The sequence below is a fragment of the Chiloscyllium plagiosum genome, unplaced genomic scaffold (assembly GCF_037043375.1).
Source record: "Chiloscyllium plagiosum isolate Xiang-an unplaced genomic scaffold, Cpla_swu_hap1 HiC_scaffold_9, whole genome shotgun sequence".
Lineage (NCBI taxonomy): Eukaryota > Metazoa > Chordata > Chondrichthyes > Orectolobiformes > Hemiscylliidae > Chiloscyllium > Chiloscyllium plagiosum.
In genome coordinates, this window is record NW_028270147.1 from 47,703,403 (window position 1) to 47,722,398 (window position 18,996).

Here is an 18,996-nt window from a genome sequence, read left to right on the forward strand (position 1 = left end):
GAACTAACCGTTCTAGCTAAAATAAGAGGGTACTGATACAAATCTGGCATCTACGTGATGGGATGGGTAATTGCCCACAAGAGCAGAACATACTTAATCTGGCCAATTACCAGTCTAATTTTGGCAAAATGATGGAAGGCATCATTGATAGTGCTGTCAAATGGCACTCGTACAGCAAAAATCTGATTGAATGTTCACTTTGGTTCTGGCACGGCAACTTCTCTCTTTGATCTCACGATTGCTTGATCCAAGCATGAACAAAAGATTTGAATTTCAAAGGGAAGGTGAAAATGAATGCCTTGATGTAAAAGACAACATTTGGCAGTATGGCATCAAAGAGCTCGAGCAAAACTAGAAATGAGGAAGAATTCTTTGCTGGTGGGAGTCATGCCTAGGATAAAGGAAGATGGTTGTGGTTGTTGGAAGCCAATCATAACCGCTCAAATATATCACAGCAGGATTTCCTTAAAATATTCTTTCTCCCATCATAAGGTCAGAAGTGGGGTTGTTCTCTGCTGATTGGAAAGTATGTCGATTTTCCTGCTCCTCGGATGCTGCCTGAACTGCTATGCTTTTCCAGCACCACTCTAATCCAGAATCTGGTTTCCAGCATCTGCAATCATTGTTTTTACCTACCTGATTGGAAAGTATTCAGTGCCATTCTCCTTCGATGTTGGAACATTGTCCATGTTCAAAAAGATCCAGGCAACTTTCAATTTGCACTGATGTGTGGTATGAATGTTATGCCACTTAAGTTCCATCTCCCTTTAATATTCAGTGGTAGTACCATTACTGAATTACTCCATTATCAACATCCTGGGGTTACCTCTGACCAGTTTCTGAACTGTGGTGTTGTGGCATAATGCTAGTGTCTATATCTCTGATAAAGAAGATCCAGATTTGAGTCATTCCACCTACCTTGGAGATATGTCAAACCATGTCTAAAAAGTTTGATGGGAAGTATTGTAATATATATGTGGTGGCTAGGCCAGAGGCTAGGAATTCTGAAGTATGACTCTATGACTAAGTTACTCAGCTCTTGATTCCCCACTGCCTGCCCAGCATCCACAAGCCATGTATGTGATAGAATACTGTCCACTTGCTTGGATCAGTGCAGCTCTGTCATCACTCAGTAGCCCAAATATCCAAGATGATATTGCCTGATTGATTGAGACTCTGCTCACCCATGTAAACATTCAAGCCCTTCATCACTGTTACAGATTGACAGTAGTGTGTACTGTCTAAAGGTTTCACTGTAGCAACTCTTCAAAGGCTCCTTGGAAAGTACCTAACAAAACTGCAACCTAAATGGACAGTGTAACAATCTATGAAAATATGGAAATATTGCCTCCTGTTAAGGTCCCTTCCAAGGGTCACTATATCCTGACTTGGAACTATTTTGCCATTTGTGCACTGTTGCTGGATTAAAATCCTGGAGCTCCCTTCCCAGCATCATTGCTGCATATATCTGTAACCAGGTAGTTCAAGAACTTGACTAATCTGCTCCACCTTGGGTACAGTTCAAGACGGACAGAAAATTCTGGCCTTGCAAATGATGCCCACATAGCATAAAAGAATAAAGATCACCTCTTAATTACAGAATATTAGACTCTACTTTTTGACAACTCCAAAGACTTTAAATTAAAATTTGAATTCAAGAATATAGATAATCCTGCCATTGGCAATGAAGGCTTGTAAAAATGTTGGAGAAAAAAAGCAAATCAAATTAAGTAGTTTTTCATTAAGAACAGTGCAACATAAAATGCACTGACTGGTAGACTGTTCTCCATCTTCCAAGTATAGGTGCTGATGAGCTCCATTCACATTAAGAAACCAATAATTATAAATTGTCCATCATCTTATGAAAACACCAAATTATATGATAGTTTGTTTATTATACACTGCACTTAGAAGCTGTAATATAATGCCCTCTTGTTATATGTTTGGTGTGTATTTTTAGTTCCTGGTTATGGTTGTCTGATTAATGCCACCTTTGTTGTGAGCAAATTGGATTTTAGCTTGCATGTGAAATAGGTGTAATCATGAAACACACTTCTCAAAAATCTCAGAATTTCATGAAATAAAACAAAAATTTGACTTTGTTTCTGTAAACCACTGTTTCAAAGGATAATCATTGTTCTTTCAAAATGTGAACGTTGTTAAATTAAAGGGTTTTAACTCCAGGATCAGGAAGTTTAATCTCTTTTCTGACCTGAATTAGTTGTTTTGTTGCTTAGAGAGGAACGAGCAAAATTCGTCTTTGTCCTCCCCAACATCTTAACCAGTATGAGCAGACAGCCGTCATAAATACAATGATGGACTGATTTTAATGAACAAATTGTGAACTTCTATGGCAGTTTAACAAATATTAAACAATTACTGTTGTTTTGTTACCTTCAATGTTTCATGCTATACCAAGAAACAGCTCTACGTTAGCAATTCCCAAATATAATATAATTCCTGCTTTACATCCAAGTGTTATTAGATTTAAAAATAACATTGATTTCAGCAGTTGAACCTCTTGTGCTCACAACGTTGCTCATCAGACCATCATGAAGAAGTTCATAACCTCTGCTTCAGCATTTCTAGTTTGTTTGGTGAGTTTAAATTTCTTATTGATACTGTTTGTTCCCCTATGCTCGCAACGTATAAAGTGGTCAGTCTTTTTCCTTGATTTGGCTTGGTGGTCTTAGATACCAGTTCTAAGCAATTCTTGGAGACCAGTTCTAAGCAATAATTTTTGAAGCAATTATGTCTATATCTATTAAATCAGATATAGACATAATTGTTTAAAAATAAACCAGTGTTGCCTCCCTTCGAATCCCCATGTGGTTCGCTTTTCAAAGCCCCCAGCATCCTATTGCTTTCCAGGTCCCCTATCCATCTTGTGGTCTTCCACCCTCAATGTAACCCCTTGCAACCTTCTTCTGCCTCTCAACCTACCCTGCAGCTTCCTTCCCCGCTTCAATCTGCCTTGCTACCTCATTCATCCCCCCCCCCCAGCCCCCGCACACCTTTTCCAGTCTCATGTCATTCCCCTGCCATGCGCCCCACCACCACCACCCCCTCTGTCGATAGCCCTTTTGTCTCCATCCTCTCACCGCCCTCTCAGATGCCGTTGTCTAGACCATTTGAATCCTTGCTCTCCTCACTGGCAAACATACTCGTGAAACCCAAAAGCAGCAAAAAGCTCTGCCTTAAACCTGGAACAAGGCATAATCTTGGCATGTTTCACGACTCTAATCCTGCATAGGGGGCCCCGTGGCAATTTGCAGGGTTGCCACTTTCAATTACTTACTGCTCCTCGAATTGCTAGCTGTTTATTTCTGCATTTGCTGAAGCTAGGTCATGACCCTGTCGGCAGAAAATGTGAGTGTGAGCCAATCTTTGATTGTAGGAACAACTTCTCTTAAATGCCCTACTCATAGAGTCATACAGCACAGAAACAGACCCTTTGGTCCAACTCATCCACGCTGAGCAGAGACCCCAATCTGACCAAGTCTCATTTGGCCCAAATCTCTCTGAACCCTTCCTATTCATATACACATCCATTTGTCTTTTAAATGTTGTATTTGTAGTCACCTCCAGCATTTATTCTGGCAACTCGTATAGATACGGTGAATGGCAAGTGTCTTTTCCCCAGGGTGGTGGATTTCAGGGTCCGTGTTTTTAAGGTGAGAGGAGAAAGACATGGGACAATTTTTTGTTAAAACAGAGGGTGGTTTGTATATGTAATGAATGTCCAGAGGAAATGTTAGATTCAGGTACAATTGCAACATATAAAATACATTTGGATAAGTACATGAATAAGACTTGTTTGACGGGATATAGGCCAAGCGCACGCAGGTGAGACTAGTTTAGTTTGCGATTATGGTCTGCATGATTGGACCGAAGGGTCAGTGTCCGTGCTGTATGACTCTTTGTTGGACCTCTTACGTGATGATTGTGTCTTAGTTTACATGCTTTGCTAATGTTAATTTACACAGTTAGAAATGCGAAATTATGGCAATTATCTATCTTGACTGCTGAAAAGTACATATTCATGGTGATCATTAAGCATTTATTTTCGGCAAACTGATTATAAGTCAGGTCGAGTTCATCTGTACTTTTTAATCAGGTATACATCTTGATCACTGGTGGAACAAGCTTGTTTATTGTACTTATTTGGCTCACCTTGAAAGTTGTTCCTCCTTTTAAGTGTATTGACTGAATGTAACTAATTGGTAACCCTTCTGAAACAGTAATGCAGTTTTGCTCTTGTGTAAAATGCTGGGTAGTGAGCCAAGTATTGTGATAAAGCTTTGCTAATTATTAAGCAACCTGAAGTCTCTTTGTCCAGTGTGAACCCTGCTGAAATGTTTACTGTGACCAGAAGTAAAAGGGAGGCATGGCAAAAAGATATAATGAATAGCAAAATCTGGCAATATATAGTCTACAAAAGTGCACCACAAATAAACAAGATTGATTAAAATTCAGAGGAGCAAGGGAGGAGACTTGGCTATTTGCATATCCATAATTTTATGCATGAGGAAAATAAAACAACCCTGACTTTTGGGCACCTGTTTCTTATTTTCTCACACTGTGCCTCAGATTTTTAGTTTGCACATTGAGGGGTATGGGTGATGCTTCCTGTGGTAATGTTCTTTGAACAATTTAATGAGCTAAAAAACTCAGTGAATATTATTATTCATGTTGGCATTATAAAGTTCCTGGTTGATATGTTTTAGTACATAATCTATCATGCCTAAAACATATCAGTAGAAATAGGATAAGTATAACTGACGTTAAGTGTACTTTAAAAAAACTTGTCAAGTTTCATTAAGAAGTTCAATGCTTGGTAGATAAATTAATTCTCAGCACGTGATTGCCAGAATACCAGGAAAATGGCAGTTTAGAACGTTACTCATGTTTGTTTAAGAAAATGAGAACAAAGATAAAGCTATCAAAATAGCAGGTGGGGCAACTTGGCTGGAGCTGAGGTATCTGGGAAGCTTGCAACAATGTGAATCCAGAGGAACCTAGAGCTGGATTAGCAGAAAACGAATCAGTAAAACCTAAAGATCAGGTCAAGGACAGCCCATTGTCATCGAGATGGGTGGATCTCCTGAAGATTCTTTGGTTTCAGTTTAACTGGGGGTATGTTTGTTGGGAAACATGTTGCTTGCGGTTTGGAGCTGGGAGAGTGTTGGAGGACATGTTGTTGTTATAGGCAGTATAAGTCCTGCTGTTGGCAATGTCAAGACCAATGGGGATCAAGAGAAGTCCCAGAAGATGATGACTTTTGCCATGCAAGGAGCCTAAGTCTGGAAAGAGGCCTTGGGACCATTCTCAATGAAGCTGAGAACAGGTTGAAGGAAACCCATAGGCAGTATTTGCTTGATGCAGTTGAAAAAGATTGTAACTCAAGAAAATTCATTGGCAACCTGGTAATACTAGCAGTTTGGTGATGCTGAATTTGTGCTCGTACTTAGACACTTAGAAGCAGTCTTAGAAGTCCTGGGGAATTCTGTCTTGGGAGAAGAGAGTGATCAACCTGGCTGAAGAATAAAGGGGAGGAATTAAAAACCATCATCATCACTAAAGATGTAGTATTAGACCAGGCTAGCATCCTGGTTTCTGAAATAAAGATTACCACGGAGATAGCAGATGCATTGGTTGTAATTTTCCAATAATCATTGGATTCTGGACAAGTACCAGACGACTGGAAAACTGCTAATGTGACACCCCTCAAAAAGGGAGAAAGGTAAAAAGTAGGTAACTATAGGCTGATTAGCTCAACATCTATTGCTAGAAAAGTATTGGAATCAATGATTAGGAAGGTATTAGAAGCACATCTGGAAAATCATAATCTGCTCAAGCAGAGTCAACATTGCTTTGTGAAAGGGATTTGGTGACCAACTAATTTATTAGAGATTTTTGAGGAAGTCTCAAGCAGAGTGGATAGAGGGGAACCAATAGATGTAGTGTATTTGGACTTCCAGAAAGTGTTCGACAAAGTATCTCACAAAAGATTTTCAGAAAATAAGAGCCCAAAATAATGGAGGTAGTATATTGGAATGGACAGAGAATTAGCCCATGGGCAGGAAACACCAAGAGGGGTAAGGAGTTCTTTCTCAGGTTAGTGTGACCAGTAAGGTTCCACAGGGATCACTGCTAGGTCCGCAACTGTTTTACAATGTGTATTTTCGTGACTTGGAGGAAGAAAGTAAATGTACGGCAGCCAAATTTGTCAACAGTACAAACATAAGTGAAAAGGCAGGTTGTGAAAGGGATGCAAACGGTTTACAAAGAGATATGGATCGGTTAAGTTAGTAGGCAAAAGTTGGCAAATGGAGTATCATGTGGGAAAATACAAAGTTGTTCATTTTGCAGTGGAGAACAAAAGAATAGAATGTTATTTAAATTGAGAAAACTGCAGAAATCCGCAATTCAAAAGGGCTGGGGGTACTTGTGCATGAAACACAAGGCTACCATACAGATGCGGCACGTAATCAGAAATTCTAATGGAATGTTGGCCTTTATTTCAAGCAGGTTGGAGTATAAGAATAGGAAAGTCTTACTACAACTGTACAAGGTGCTAGTGATGCCACATCTGGAGTGCTGTGAGCAACCTTTGTCCCCTTATTGAAGAAAAAATGTTATTCCATTGAAGGCACTTCAGAAAAGGTTCACAGAGATGATCCCTGGTCTGGAGTGAGACTCTAGTCATTGGAGTTTAGAAGAATGAGAGGTGATCTCATTGAAACATACAAGATTGTTATGGGGCTTAACTGGGTAAATATGGAGAGGATGTTTCCTGTCATGGGAGAGTCTAGGACCAGAGGCCATAGTTTCAGAAGAAAGGGGCACCAATTTAAGACTGATATGAAAAGGAATTTCTTTTCTGAGGGTTATGAGTCTTTGGAACTCCTTGCCACAGAGAGCTATAGGGTGCAGAGTATATATTTAAGGCTGAGATAGATTCTTGATCAGAATGGGAATCAAGGATTGCAGGGAAAGGGCGGGTAAGTGGATGGGAACTATGTTGGAACAACCATGAGCCTGTTGAATGGCAGAACAGTTTGAAGGGAGGAACACCCTACTCCTATTCTATTTCTTATTGTTTTATGGGCATGAGCAGTTCTTGAAGCATTCCAAGTTAGAGATGATTTTGAGGATGTTCACCGGTTAGATTTTCAAACGAGAATAATTGGAATTCCTTGCAAATGAGGCAGAGTTTTAATGAAAATTGGAACCTACAGTATTACTAATGTATAGTTGCGATCTGTCTTGGCTGCATTGCCTGTTTAAAATGCCATCCTTTGGGTATACAACCACAGGTTGTCTGTTGGCTCATATTTACCTCGTTAATCCTGAATATTAGACTCTTAATGGATATGATCAAAAATTACTTTCCTGTGTCACTTTAATCATTATTTTTATGTGTTTGTTTTTGTTTAAGATTTTATAATGAAGAATGTTTGGCATTTCAGTTAAACTCTGAAATCCTACCACTTACTTTCTTATCCTTGGTGTCACGCATTGTATTCTTTCGAGCTCAATCATAACAGAGATTTGGCTTCTCCAGTATTTTCATAACATGGATCATAAAATATGTATTTAAATCCACACATCACTGATTTATTACAGTACAAAAGTGGAGGAAGCTAGACATATATTCTGTGCACTAATGTTCTTGGATTAATTTTGTGTAAATTAAGAATATGTTCATATCAGATTCAGCTTTAATCAAATGTCTCAGTGCTAGTGCAGTTATTTCCAGAAAAACTATTTTTACATATTAGTTAAAGTTCAGAAATATATTTTTCACTAATAAACTGCCAATAACATCAGGATATCTTGGGTGTTGAACGAATTTTGTTATTTTATGTCCACAAATAATCTATTTCTTGATGCAGAACTTGTTACACCTGTAGATAAAGTAGCTACAAGCTTTGGCCAAATCCTAAAAGGTACATGGGATATCACAAAGTTCACCCTTAAAACAAAGTGAATGAATTATACGGTTCATGTTCTCAGCAGTTTCCTGTATGGCTGTGAAAGTTCTTTTGAAGAAGATCGACGTCTGTGGCATGTTGTATGTATTTTCCTGTTGATCAAAAATTGCAAATTCAGCAAATGTATTTATCTATTAGCCCTCTGGCCATCAATCTCTGAAAGCAGATCACTGGCAGATTTCCTAAGTGTATTGCCTCTGATCCAGTGGCGACTCTGATCCATGTGCATGATGTAAGGTGGTTGCATACCACAGGACCTTTTGTATGATGTGCTAGCTGGAACCAGAAGATCAGTGCAGCGAAGCTGCTTGCAAGCACGATGTGAAGGTCCTAACATTAGCCTTCACACCTGGGAGTCATTAACTTACAGAACAAGGAGGTTACCACATATGCTGTGGGCTGATGTGGACTGCCATGTTGACCAGTAGCTACAGCAGCTTGTCAATATGTGCCATCTGAAAGCAAGAACCTGTGACATCATTTGACAGCTTCTTGTTTGGCGTTTGTGGCATAACTGGTTTCAGATTAACCTTCATTGGCATCAACAAAGGTGCACTAGATAAAGACACCCAACCTTTAAGGAGTTGTTTGCTTTGTGTGCATCATTTTTTTTTGATGGAGTAATGGCAAAACACACATTTTGTAGAACTATAGAATGACTATAGAACAAAGATAGCCGACTCTCAGCAAGAACAACGCCGGATTCCTCTGCCTTTTCCCCTAAGCCCCACAAATATTTTCTATTCACATAATTGTCCAGTATTGTTTTGAAGTTTGTGATTTAATCTGTCTCCACACTCTGGCAGTATAGATGTGAGCCACTTATGTATTTAATATTCCATTAGTAACAATTGTTTCACTGCAATGACAGTTTACCTATATAGGAAGATTTATCCATTTGTCTTCTGGCTCTCAATCTGAACGTTTCAGCATGTGCTACTCTTTCAGACTCTGAGATTATTGCACAGATTGAGGCAATTTGATCCATTGTGTCCAAGCCAATGATCAAAAATCCCATTTTCAGGTGCTTGGCCCTTACTCTGGATGGTTGCAGTTCAGTATGTTCAACAGAATTTGTGTTGACTTTTCATTGTATTTCTGGCAAATTTTATTTTTTATTGATAGATTCATGGTGAGTATCTCCTGACCTGTACTCAAGATGTTGTGTTGTGTTCTCTTAGCTCTTTCCTGGGAATGGTTTTGCTGGTGACAGATCCTCCATAACTAAATATAATTATTCTTGTGTAATAAGAGGTTTTTTTGCCGAGGTTATAATGGAGTTGAAGGAATTCAGCCCTGTCCTTGTATGTATGTACAACTTCATATTAAATGTCACTGAACAGTGCTTCTATAGAAATATGATTTTACCTTTCCACTCTACACCACTATGTTACTTGGATCCCAATCCCTTCCATTTCATTTCCTAATTTGGGTCGTCTTGAATTCAATATCATACATTTTCTGTAACTTTTGTTGTACTTATTCAGTTTAGTAATCTGATGATGAAATACAAGTCGTCTTGATTGGCATGTCTTAGTACCGCACGAGTATCTGCTTCCATAGAAATTGGGAGTTTGTATAGGATGTTATTCTGCATCTAGTATCAGTTATGTCTGTTAAGGTCAACACAAAATGGCTCCTCCAACGTAGTTGGCATCATTAGATGATAAAATACTTATTATTTACATCTACATTCGCACTGCTTCATGTACTGCCTTTGCCATTACTTAGCAGGGAAGAATGGATTTAAAATTAACTTTTGTATTAAATATCCAAAGGGAGCAAATTTCTCTGTCTCGGTGCAAGGTTACATTGATATATGCATAGTGAAGATGAAAAATTATGGTGAAATTAATAATGTTTTCATTGATGGGGAGATAGTAACAAATGGACACACATTTGAAGTAATCGCTTAAGATCAAAAAGGGTGGCAAGAAGAAAAACATTGTTTATTTAGTGATTAGAATCTGAAGTAATCTGCCACTGATCATTCTTGAAGCCAAGCCCATTTGGCATATTTTAAGCATTGATTGCTTGGAAAGATGAATTTTAATGTTATAAAATGTAGATAAGAGAGTGAAATTACATTATGTGGTTCATGGAGTAAGACATGGACCCAACACTCAGTTCAATTATTTATTTCCACGCAAATCAAAGACGAGCAACTAATGTATTCTTAGCTTCCTTTTGTGATAATAAATACGATTGATTTCTGAACAACTTCGTCATAGTTTGATTCGACATTCATGAATGTATGCTTTTAAAAATAATGCAAGATGATGATTTTTGTATTGTTTGTCACCATGAGGACTACATTCTTGTTTTAGTATTTTTATTTGTTTCTTCATAATCATGGGATAAATAATATATTTTTAGAAATTAAAATAGTGGTAAATACTTATAAGGTTCTGAAATGCTCAAGTCTGTAATGGCCAGTTGAAACATTGATTGCCGTGAATTTAACTGAGGACACAATATCCTTATTAATTTTGGTAATGGATTTGTGTTTCATAAGTAAAGGGCATGTCTTCATGTGAAAATCATGATACCAATCCTCAGTAAAATCTTCAATGGTAAAATGAAGGTAAATTATCTGCATTCCATTCAACTGTATCTTAAATCTGAGAAATTTAAATAATTTGTGCTTACTGTTTCACCTGTTGATTAAATCAGCAAATGTTGAGTTTTTTAAAAAAGTGGATTATTGGGATGTGACCATTACTGTAATAATCCTGTTTTGTGCTATGCACTTGACAGATTGTAATAGTGCTAATTGAACAGATTAATTCACACTTGCTTCATTCTATTCAAAGAGAGAATCGGTAGCTTGTTTTGCTTTTGACCAGATGGTACTGATGAACACCTACTGTGCACTTTAAGTGCTTACTAGAATTACAAAGACTGATCTGTGTTGAGCTCAAAATGGTTGAGAAAGCGGCATTGAATAGATTTTGTGCAACTAAATTAATTCTGGTGGACCATTACACATTGAGCTGTCTTTTCAAAGCTCTGAGCTTCTTGTTTGCTCTGCAGCAATGAAAAAGTGAAAGGCAGATTACAGCAAACAGAAATAAAAGTGCTATGAAAAGGAGAAAACGCCTTAAATCCTTTTATATAGAATTTGTTTTAAGTGCATTATTTGTGTATATAAATGGAAAGCTATTTCAGATTTGTTGTAAGTGCACTAGTTGAGATTTATGAATATGAAAACAACAGCAACATTTAGTAACAGTTGGTTGTTTATGTCCTTAAGCTGGAACAGCTTTAATGTAGTTTTAGTTATCAATTTTTGTTGATTTAAAATTAATTCTGAGCAATCTTATAATTTATATTTGCATATAAATGGAATGATAAATTTACTTCAAGCTTAGTAAATTTAAAATCTACTTTTTAAAGTCTAATCAAAAGTGCACAAGTTTCATTACAAAAGGTACAATATTGCAAAATTCCTTTTCCTTGTCCCTTCTGCTTCCTCCCGCGTCGTGAGAGCAACTTAATGAAATTTGCTGAAACTCCCCCTGTAGGGAAACTCTGGGATAAACTTCAGCTTAGTTTGGCATTCGAACTTGAATTAGCTAGTTGCAAGCTTTATACTGCACTGTTATAAATTAGCAGTTTTAATCACTCATTTAGAATACAATAAATGTAGTAATGTAACAAAGAAAGTTCCAACCTTAGGACAAAAGACTGACATTAGCTATCTAGCCTTCTCTGGACTTGTGTTCTTTTCAGAGCAGAGTTGAGAAACATATGATGCACTTACAGGTGGACAGTGTGGTGTTGTGGTCACTTGTCAGGATGATTGTAAGGAGACGAGGGGGTGTGAAATGGGAAAAAGAAGTTGATTTATATCGCTGAGTTATGTGCTTATGTTTAACTTCATGGATGTGTGTACTTAGATGAATTACATGAAAACACCAAGGCAAGGAATTAAATTTCACTTTCCTGTTTTAAATCCTGTAATGAAGTATTATGGTCACCAGGGCTCAAGGGTTTAGCATTTTAAATCAGAAAATATTCTTCTGAGGTTAATTTTAAAATATTAGTATCACTAGAAGCAAGATTTTCCAATGGATAACATTTTAAATAAGCATCTCAGAATCTGTCCATTTCAGCTCATGCTGCTTTATAGTAATGACAGATGTTCATTGTCTTAAAGATGAATATTTAAATTTTATGACGTATTCCAGTTTGTTTTAGCCTTTACAAATTTGATAAATTAAATCCGTTCCAATTGAACTGTACTATAATTATGCATAGTTTAGTTGTCAAACCAGGGCAAAATACATTGCAAAATACATAGAGGTTCTGCTAATCCAAATGACAGTTAACAGCTTATGCATTTGTTTACTGATAAATACTGCAGAAGCTCAACCTGTGTTTTAAATGAATAATGCTCGTCTGATACAGGTTCCTGTACTTCATTGATCCAGAGCAGCAAAATGAGGTGATTAGCAAGTGCCACCCCACCAAGCATTTGAACATTTTTTCCGACTGTTTGACCTATTCACATTTAATATGAGCAACAGCAAGCTCAGTGCAAATGTTTGCAAATTGTGGCAGAAATTATGCCTGGTTGAGTTGCAGGTCCGTGACTAGACAGGGCAGACTGAGGATTTTGGTGGGGTTTTTACAGCTGCAAAAAAAAACCCCATGTGTTCTTAGAATGGCCATCTTTGTTTAGTTTTGACACTGACTTTCTTTTTCATACCCAGCAATGGATTAGGTACAACCAAGATGAGATTCATTTATGTTACCCTATTGCAGCTGTTCAGACATGGACACAAAAGCTTAAGAACAGCAAGCATGGTTCACACAAGAATCTTTGTATGGAGGTCTCCTTGTTTGCTTTGGATGGTTCTTCTGAGCACTGCTTCAGTTATTTGCTGATAAAAGTTGTGTTATTTAGCAAATTTTATCATTGACAGTACAAATAGGTTTACAAATCTGAAATTAAAAGATACTGAAAATATATTTTAATAATTTATAATATTTCATGGAAGTTTAAATAGCATCTAAATTTATATACAGGTATTTAGTTGTAACCCAGGTCTTGGACAGTCCATTCCTAATTTCATGCACAAGTGTATTCATGGGTTATAATTTTAAATTGGTGAAATTGGCCAAAATCAGGCTTTTGGAAAGTTTTTTATATGGATATAATATCTTGTGTCATTAGCAGCTTCTGAATGTAATTTCATATGTCAAAGAGCGACACTTCCAGTGTATACCTGTACGACAGCCATTAGTAGGGGGTACTACAAACTATGCACTTAGATATGCACTCCTCTCTGAACTGTGAAGAGATTTGTAAGAAGCTTCAGAAGAGTATCAACTTACCAATAATGTGACATTAATATTTACGTACAATCTATTTGAAGAAATTGTCAGGCAATGCATTTTTAGAATAAGAATCGAGGAATCTATATATTAAATGGTAACTCTTCCAACATAGTAGTTTCACAGCAAGATTTCAGGGATCAGCTGCACAAATCTTTATAAATGGAAGGGATGGGTTAAGTTTGAAAACAATATATTAGCACAGGATTTTCATAAATAAAAGCATGGCATAAAACCAGGGCCAAAATGTAATGCTAAGCCAATACTTAAATCATTGGTTATGCTCCAGTTCGTTTAATATATCTCAATTTCGATATCTGCTTTGGAAGAATTATAAAGCTGTGATGCAGATACAAAAAATGATTTTGCCTACACACCCCTCCATGGATTAGAGGCTTTATTTATGAGGAAAAAATAGATAAACTTTTTTTTATTTTTTAAAGAAAGACTTAAATTTATGTTGTGCCTTTCACAACCCAGACTTTTGAAGTTAGTAATTCTTGTAATGTAGGAAATGCAGCAGACAATTTGCACATAGTACACTCTCACAAATAGCAATGTGCTAATGAGCATATAATCTGATAGTGACGGATGGATATAGTCCACATATCTGAGGAAGGATGTGCTGACAGTGGAAGGGGACTGGAAGGGGTTTACTAGAATGATCCTGGGGAAGAAGGGTTTGTCATATGAGGAGCGGTTGAGACTCTGTGCTCGATAGAGTTTAGAAGGATGAGGAGGAGAATCTTATTGAAACTGACAGAACACTGAGGGGCCTGGATAGAGTGGATGGAGAGAAGATATTTCCACCAGTAGGAGAGAATAGAACCCATGGCATAGCCTTTGGGAAGGGAAGACCCTTTAGAATTGATTTGAAGGATTATTTCAATAAGAGGGTGGTTAATCTGTGGAATTCATTAGAACCTAAGGCTGTGGAGATCAAGTCATTGAGTGTATTTGAGACAGAACTAGATAGATTCATGATTGGTAAGGGAATCAAGAGTTGTGGGGAGAAGGCAAGAGAATGGAGTTGAGAAGCATATCAGCCATGATCGAATGGCCTAATTCTGTTCTCATATCTAACGGTTTTACCCATACGATAACTTCCCATATTTCCAGTTTCAAAATTATGCTCTAAGACCTTTTTATGTTGACCTGAAAGAGTAGTGATGGTCTTCGTTTAATGTCTCATCCGAGAAGTGGCACCTCTGACAATGCAACATGCCCTCAGTACAGCGCTGGAATGTCAGCACATTTTATTGTGGTGAAGTACTTGTGGTATCTGAATCTTCAAACATCCAACTCAAAAGCAACAATGTTATTAACTGAGACATAGCTGAAAACTAAGAGAATGTTAACATATATATGGGAAGTTATTAAGGATTTCAATAAAGCAGAGAGGGGAAAAATAATTTAGTCAGTAGTGAGAGGATCCAACTTTGGATCGCATACAAAGGAACAAGAGGTTACAAGATTTTCTTTCTACTTTGTGTGAGGGTATGAGATGCTGTACCAGACATCGTAATGGAATCTGCAAGTTTTTTGAAAAAGAGAGAGTAGGATTACAAAGATAATCTTGAGATTGCAGACTAAATGATTGATTAGAATTGTGCAATATCAAGACAAGAATAGGAACTTGAATGCAAACTTGAAAGCTACGTGGGAGTAAAAAAGAAAAAAAGCTGAGTTTAGTTAATGCAGTCAAATTTTACCGTGCAACAAATGAATTTAAATAAAATCATAATGCAAGAATGAATGTGTTCTAACCAACACATTTTTTGTTCATCAGACTAGAACTTTTAATGGACTTTAAATGACGTTCTTGATTTTATATGTAATTCTAAACAGCAAAGCATAAATTACTCTCCAATTATCTGCTTCTTAAGTAATCAAGACATTTTACTGCTAAATTTCCCCTGGAGTAATGGGATATTTTAGACGGTAAATCACGGTAAAATAGTTTGTAAGTGTATTGCTAAGTATTCATGATTAGATTTGCTTGCTGAGTAAATTATATCATCTGTGGTGAAAATGTTTGTAAAATTTCTTGATTTGTGAATTGACCTATAATTCTTTTTGACAGACTAAGCTGTTAATTTTATCAGCATAAAACTATCGTAGCCTGCTAAATGAATCGTCCAGCAGAGGTCTCCCTGGTCTGAATTTTCACAGCCTCTAAACAATGTGGACAATGCCGAGGAAAGTTGGGAAAATGACAGCAAGGAAGAAAATGAGATTCTGTACGTTGACAGTAAAACTCTTGATTTTTGGTTTAATGGCGAGATGAAAATTTCTCTAGTGAGTGGTGAGGGCCTATCTGCATACATTAACATAGTATTATAAAATCTCACTTTGAGGGTTGCTGTTTTTCCCATCTACCAGTGAGGAACTAGCTGGCCGGAACACTTTATTACAGTTGCTGGAATATGTATTGAAAATTTTAAAAAATGAAATCACAGTGGGTCAGCTCTGATGAAGAGTCATCTAGGCTTGAAATATTAATTTGCTTTTTCTGTGGATGCTGCCTGACCTACTGGAACTTCCAGCATTTTTTGTTTTCAGAAACTAGATGGTACCACTTCCCAACCTAAATATAAGCAGTAAGCTGGTTGCTGCAATTCGCTGACATCTTTTCTGAGCATCTATCTTGGCCACCATTCCACAACCTCTCAGGGTGCGCTCTGTATAGCCTGCACCTCTGTGCTCGGAAGTTGGCATTGACAAAGCACCAGCCTGACCAAATTATCATAGCACATCTTGAGACCAACTTATAATACAGATTAGCACTTAAGTACTGCATTTTGGAGTTCACCAACACTTGGCATGCAGTGCTGCTGCCAGACCACTTGGCACCCATCTTGTGCATGTCAGGGGCTTTATCTTTCTTTCATAACACTCACTGACTTTGCATTTATTCTGGTGGTCTCAGCACCTCTACCTTGCTTTGTCTTCTAGCAGACACTAAAAGCCAAGAAGCTTGTTCAGTTTACCAGCAATGAACCATGAAAGTGTTACTGTAGGTATTGTGCGATGTCAGTAGCACACCGAGAGCACGTGACAACAGCATATGTGGCAAGCACACTGCATATGCTTCAACCAAATGGCCTTTTCTAGTTGTCTACTAGGAGCAATCGTCCTAGGGGTCTGTCGTCAGTCAGGGGCTGGTCCATCCTCAGTCAAGAAGGGTGATGAGGTATTCTGAGTGATTGGGTAAAACACAGCATAAGAAGGTGTAGTAGTTTGGTTAATATGTTGTGGGAGAGCAAATGAGGGAAGATACCGCAAAAATAGTAAGAATGGTAGACCATGAACTTAGTGGGTGCAAGTAGAGTGTGAGGTAGCAGAGAGAAAAATGGTAGCTCTTACCCTTGCAGACTGCAGAAGGTCACGAACCTTGTGGGATTGTGCTTTCCTCCGGACTGTGGACAAAGCACTGACAAGGTTGACTACTTCAGACCAGTCTGGCAGCATTTCAAGTCGTGCACAGCTCAGATTTAAATACAGTGCCCGTGATGTGAATGGCGTCAGTTCACAGCACTGGCTTACTGTGAGGCTTTCCCAGGTGACAGCTTTGTTGGGTTAAAGTATTTTTGGACACCAGTTGCCATGCAAAATATTTTCTAAATTACATTGGGACATCTGTTGCCTACGTGACTCAGTTAATAAATGTAATTCTTAATTAACAAGTATTCCAGGGAAGGACGTTAGATGATAAGCAGAAAGTGGGAATGTGGACAAAATGAGCTTGAAAGAAGGAATGAGGGGTGATTGAGTAAAGAAGGATGCAAGTTCAGGCTGGTAAAAGAATGGATTTGAGTAGAAATTTGGCTTTGTCAAATATATGAACGGTGAAAGATCTCTAAGGTAGCTATTTGGATGGTCTCAATCTAAATGACTAAACTTAAATAGCATCTCATGTTTGTTGTTTGAGTTGAGGGTGGATAAGATGGGTAGAGGGATTTGAGAAAAAATGTTATTCTTACAGTCCAGGATGCTCTTGGCATAATGAGTATTTTGGGTATATGTGAGTAGATCTTTGTGCCCCATCAAGATTCAGTAATGAAAGGCTAAACCAACTGCTTGTTGTCTTTGTTCACGTGTTTGGTTCTTGAGCCTATGATAGCAGCAATGACATCAGTACTAGTGGGATGGCCAGAATGAGATACTTATTGGTTTTAATGGACACCCTGTCATCAGAAATATGAAAGCGTAGTTGAACATATTGGTAGCTACGGAGTAAATTGAGGAACAAAAGTTATACATTTCAAACTTTGAGAGTGCAGTTGCAAATAAATTGAGAGAGAGTTGCTTTGTTGAGAAAAAGAAGTGGGTTAACATGGTGACAGTGGATGTACATGGACAGCAAGACAAGAAGTGAATTAATGTAAAGTAAATTAATAAGAAATTTACTTTAATAGCGCTATATGCAATGAAAGCAGTGAGGCCATGTAAGCTTAAGATGTTAAACTTTTAATATGGACGAGAGAATTTTGCTGGAGAGAGAGATTGTGGAAGGTTAGAAGGGTGTAGGCCTGAGAGGAGAGCAAGCACGATCGATTGAAATGGAAATTGAAGACACTAAAAATTGGAAGCCGCTCAGTACAGGGAGGAAAGCACAAGATATTGTTATGACTCACTGCAGTAGTGCTTCGTAAATCAAGCCCTGCTATTTCTGGAGTTGTACCAAATTAAAACTGGAGTTAAAACTGCACAGTATTTCAATTTACCTAGCTTTCAGACCAAGATTGATAGAAATCGCAGACCAAGTTTCTGTACTGAATAAGACTTATTACAACTGATTGAACTATGGCTATAGGGAAACCACTGGCATATAACAATGCTAACTAAAACTCTAATCCCCTCTCAAACTCGCTCTTACATGCGCACACATGTGCAAATAAGAAAACTAGATTATTTGCGGTGATAGAACAACATTGTCTTTCCTTCCTGGTTCTGGTGTTGAAATTGTCTTTCTTTGGCTGCTTGGAGGCCCTATTCGGATATCGTTCTCTGGAGGCTTCCATTAGATTTTAAGTACAGGGTAACAGATTCATTTGGAAAATGTCTCTGACTCACTCACATATTCAAAAGTCACAGCTCACAGCGACTGCTGTAGGAAAAGTAACTGGTTTTCTTCAGGCTTGATCTGCGTTTTTGACTGCAAAGCCAGGCAGCTTCTGGGTTGGATTACGATCTACGTTCTTCTTTTCCTCTACTTCTCTCTAACTTGTTGCCAGATCCTAGTTGCTCAGCCACCCAAAAAACAGTCACAGTTGTTGGCAAGCCAAAGGTCTCTGTAAGTTATAACTGTCACTAGTTCACAGGCCAATCGACTGCTTGTTGCCAACAAGAGCTGCATCGGTCCATCACTTGTTTCCAGATCATCTACAATCTGAACTTCAATCACTGCTTATTCAAACAATTGGTTGGGTGTTTTGGCTGGGAGTATCAGGTTACTTGCTTTCAAAACTGCAGATGCTATTTCAAACAATAGTTTTAAAAGAGTCTATTCTTATTTAACTCCGTGGTTTAAAAAAAAAACAAAATAAAAATACACGGTCTCTACAATATATCTGAGAAAATGTCTACGGCAGTAGAAAATGTTTAAATAAGTGAGGATAATGCAAATTAACTGATTAGTCTTTCTGTTGTCTCAATT

The 18,996-nt window shown here is 37.8% G+C and overlaps 1 protein-coding gene across 1 annotated transcript in view; it reads left to right on the forward strand.

Moving 5' to 3' along the window:
• Positions 1 to 18,996, forward strand: part of faf1 (Fas (TNFRSF6) associated factor 1) — a 414,762-nt gene that overhangs the window by 155,262 nt on the left and 240,504 nt on the right. The window lies entirely within an intron of this gene.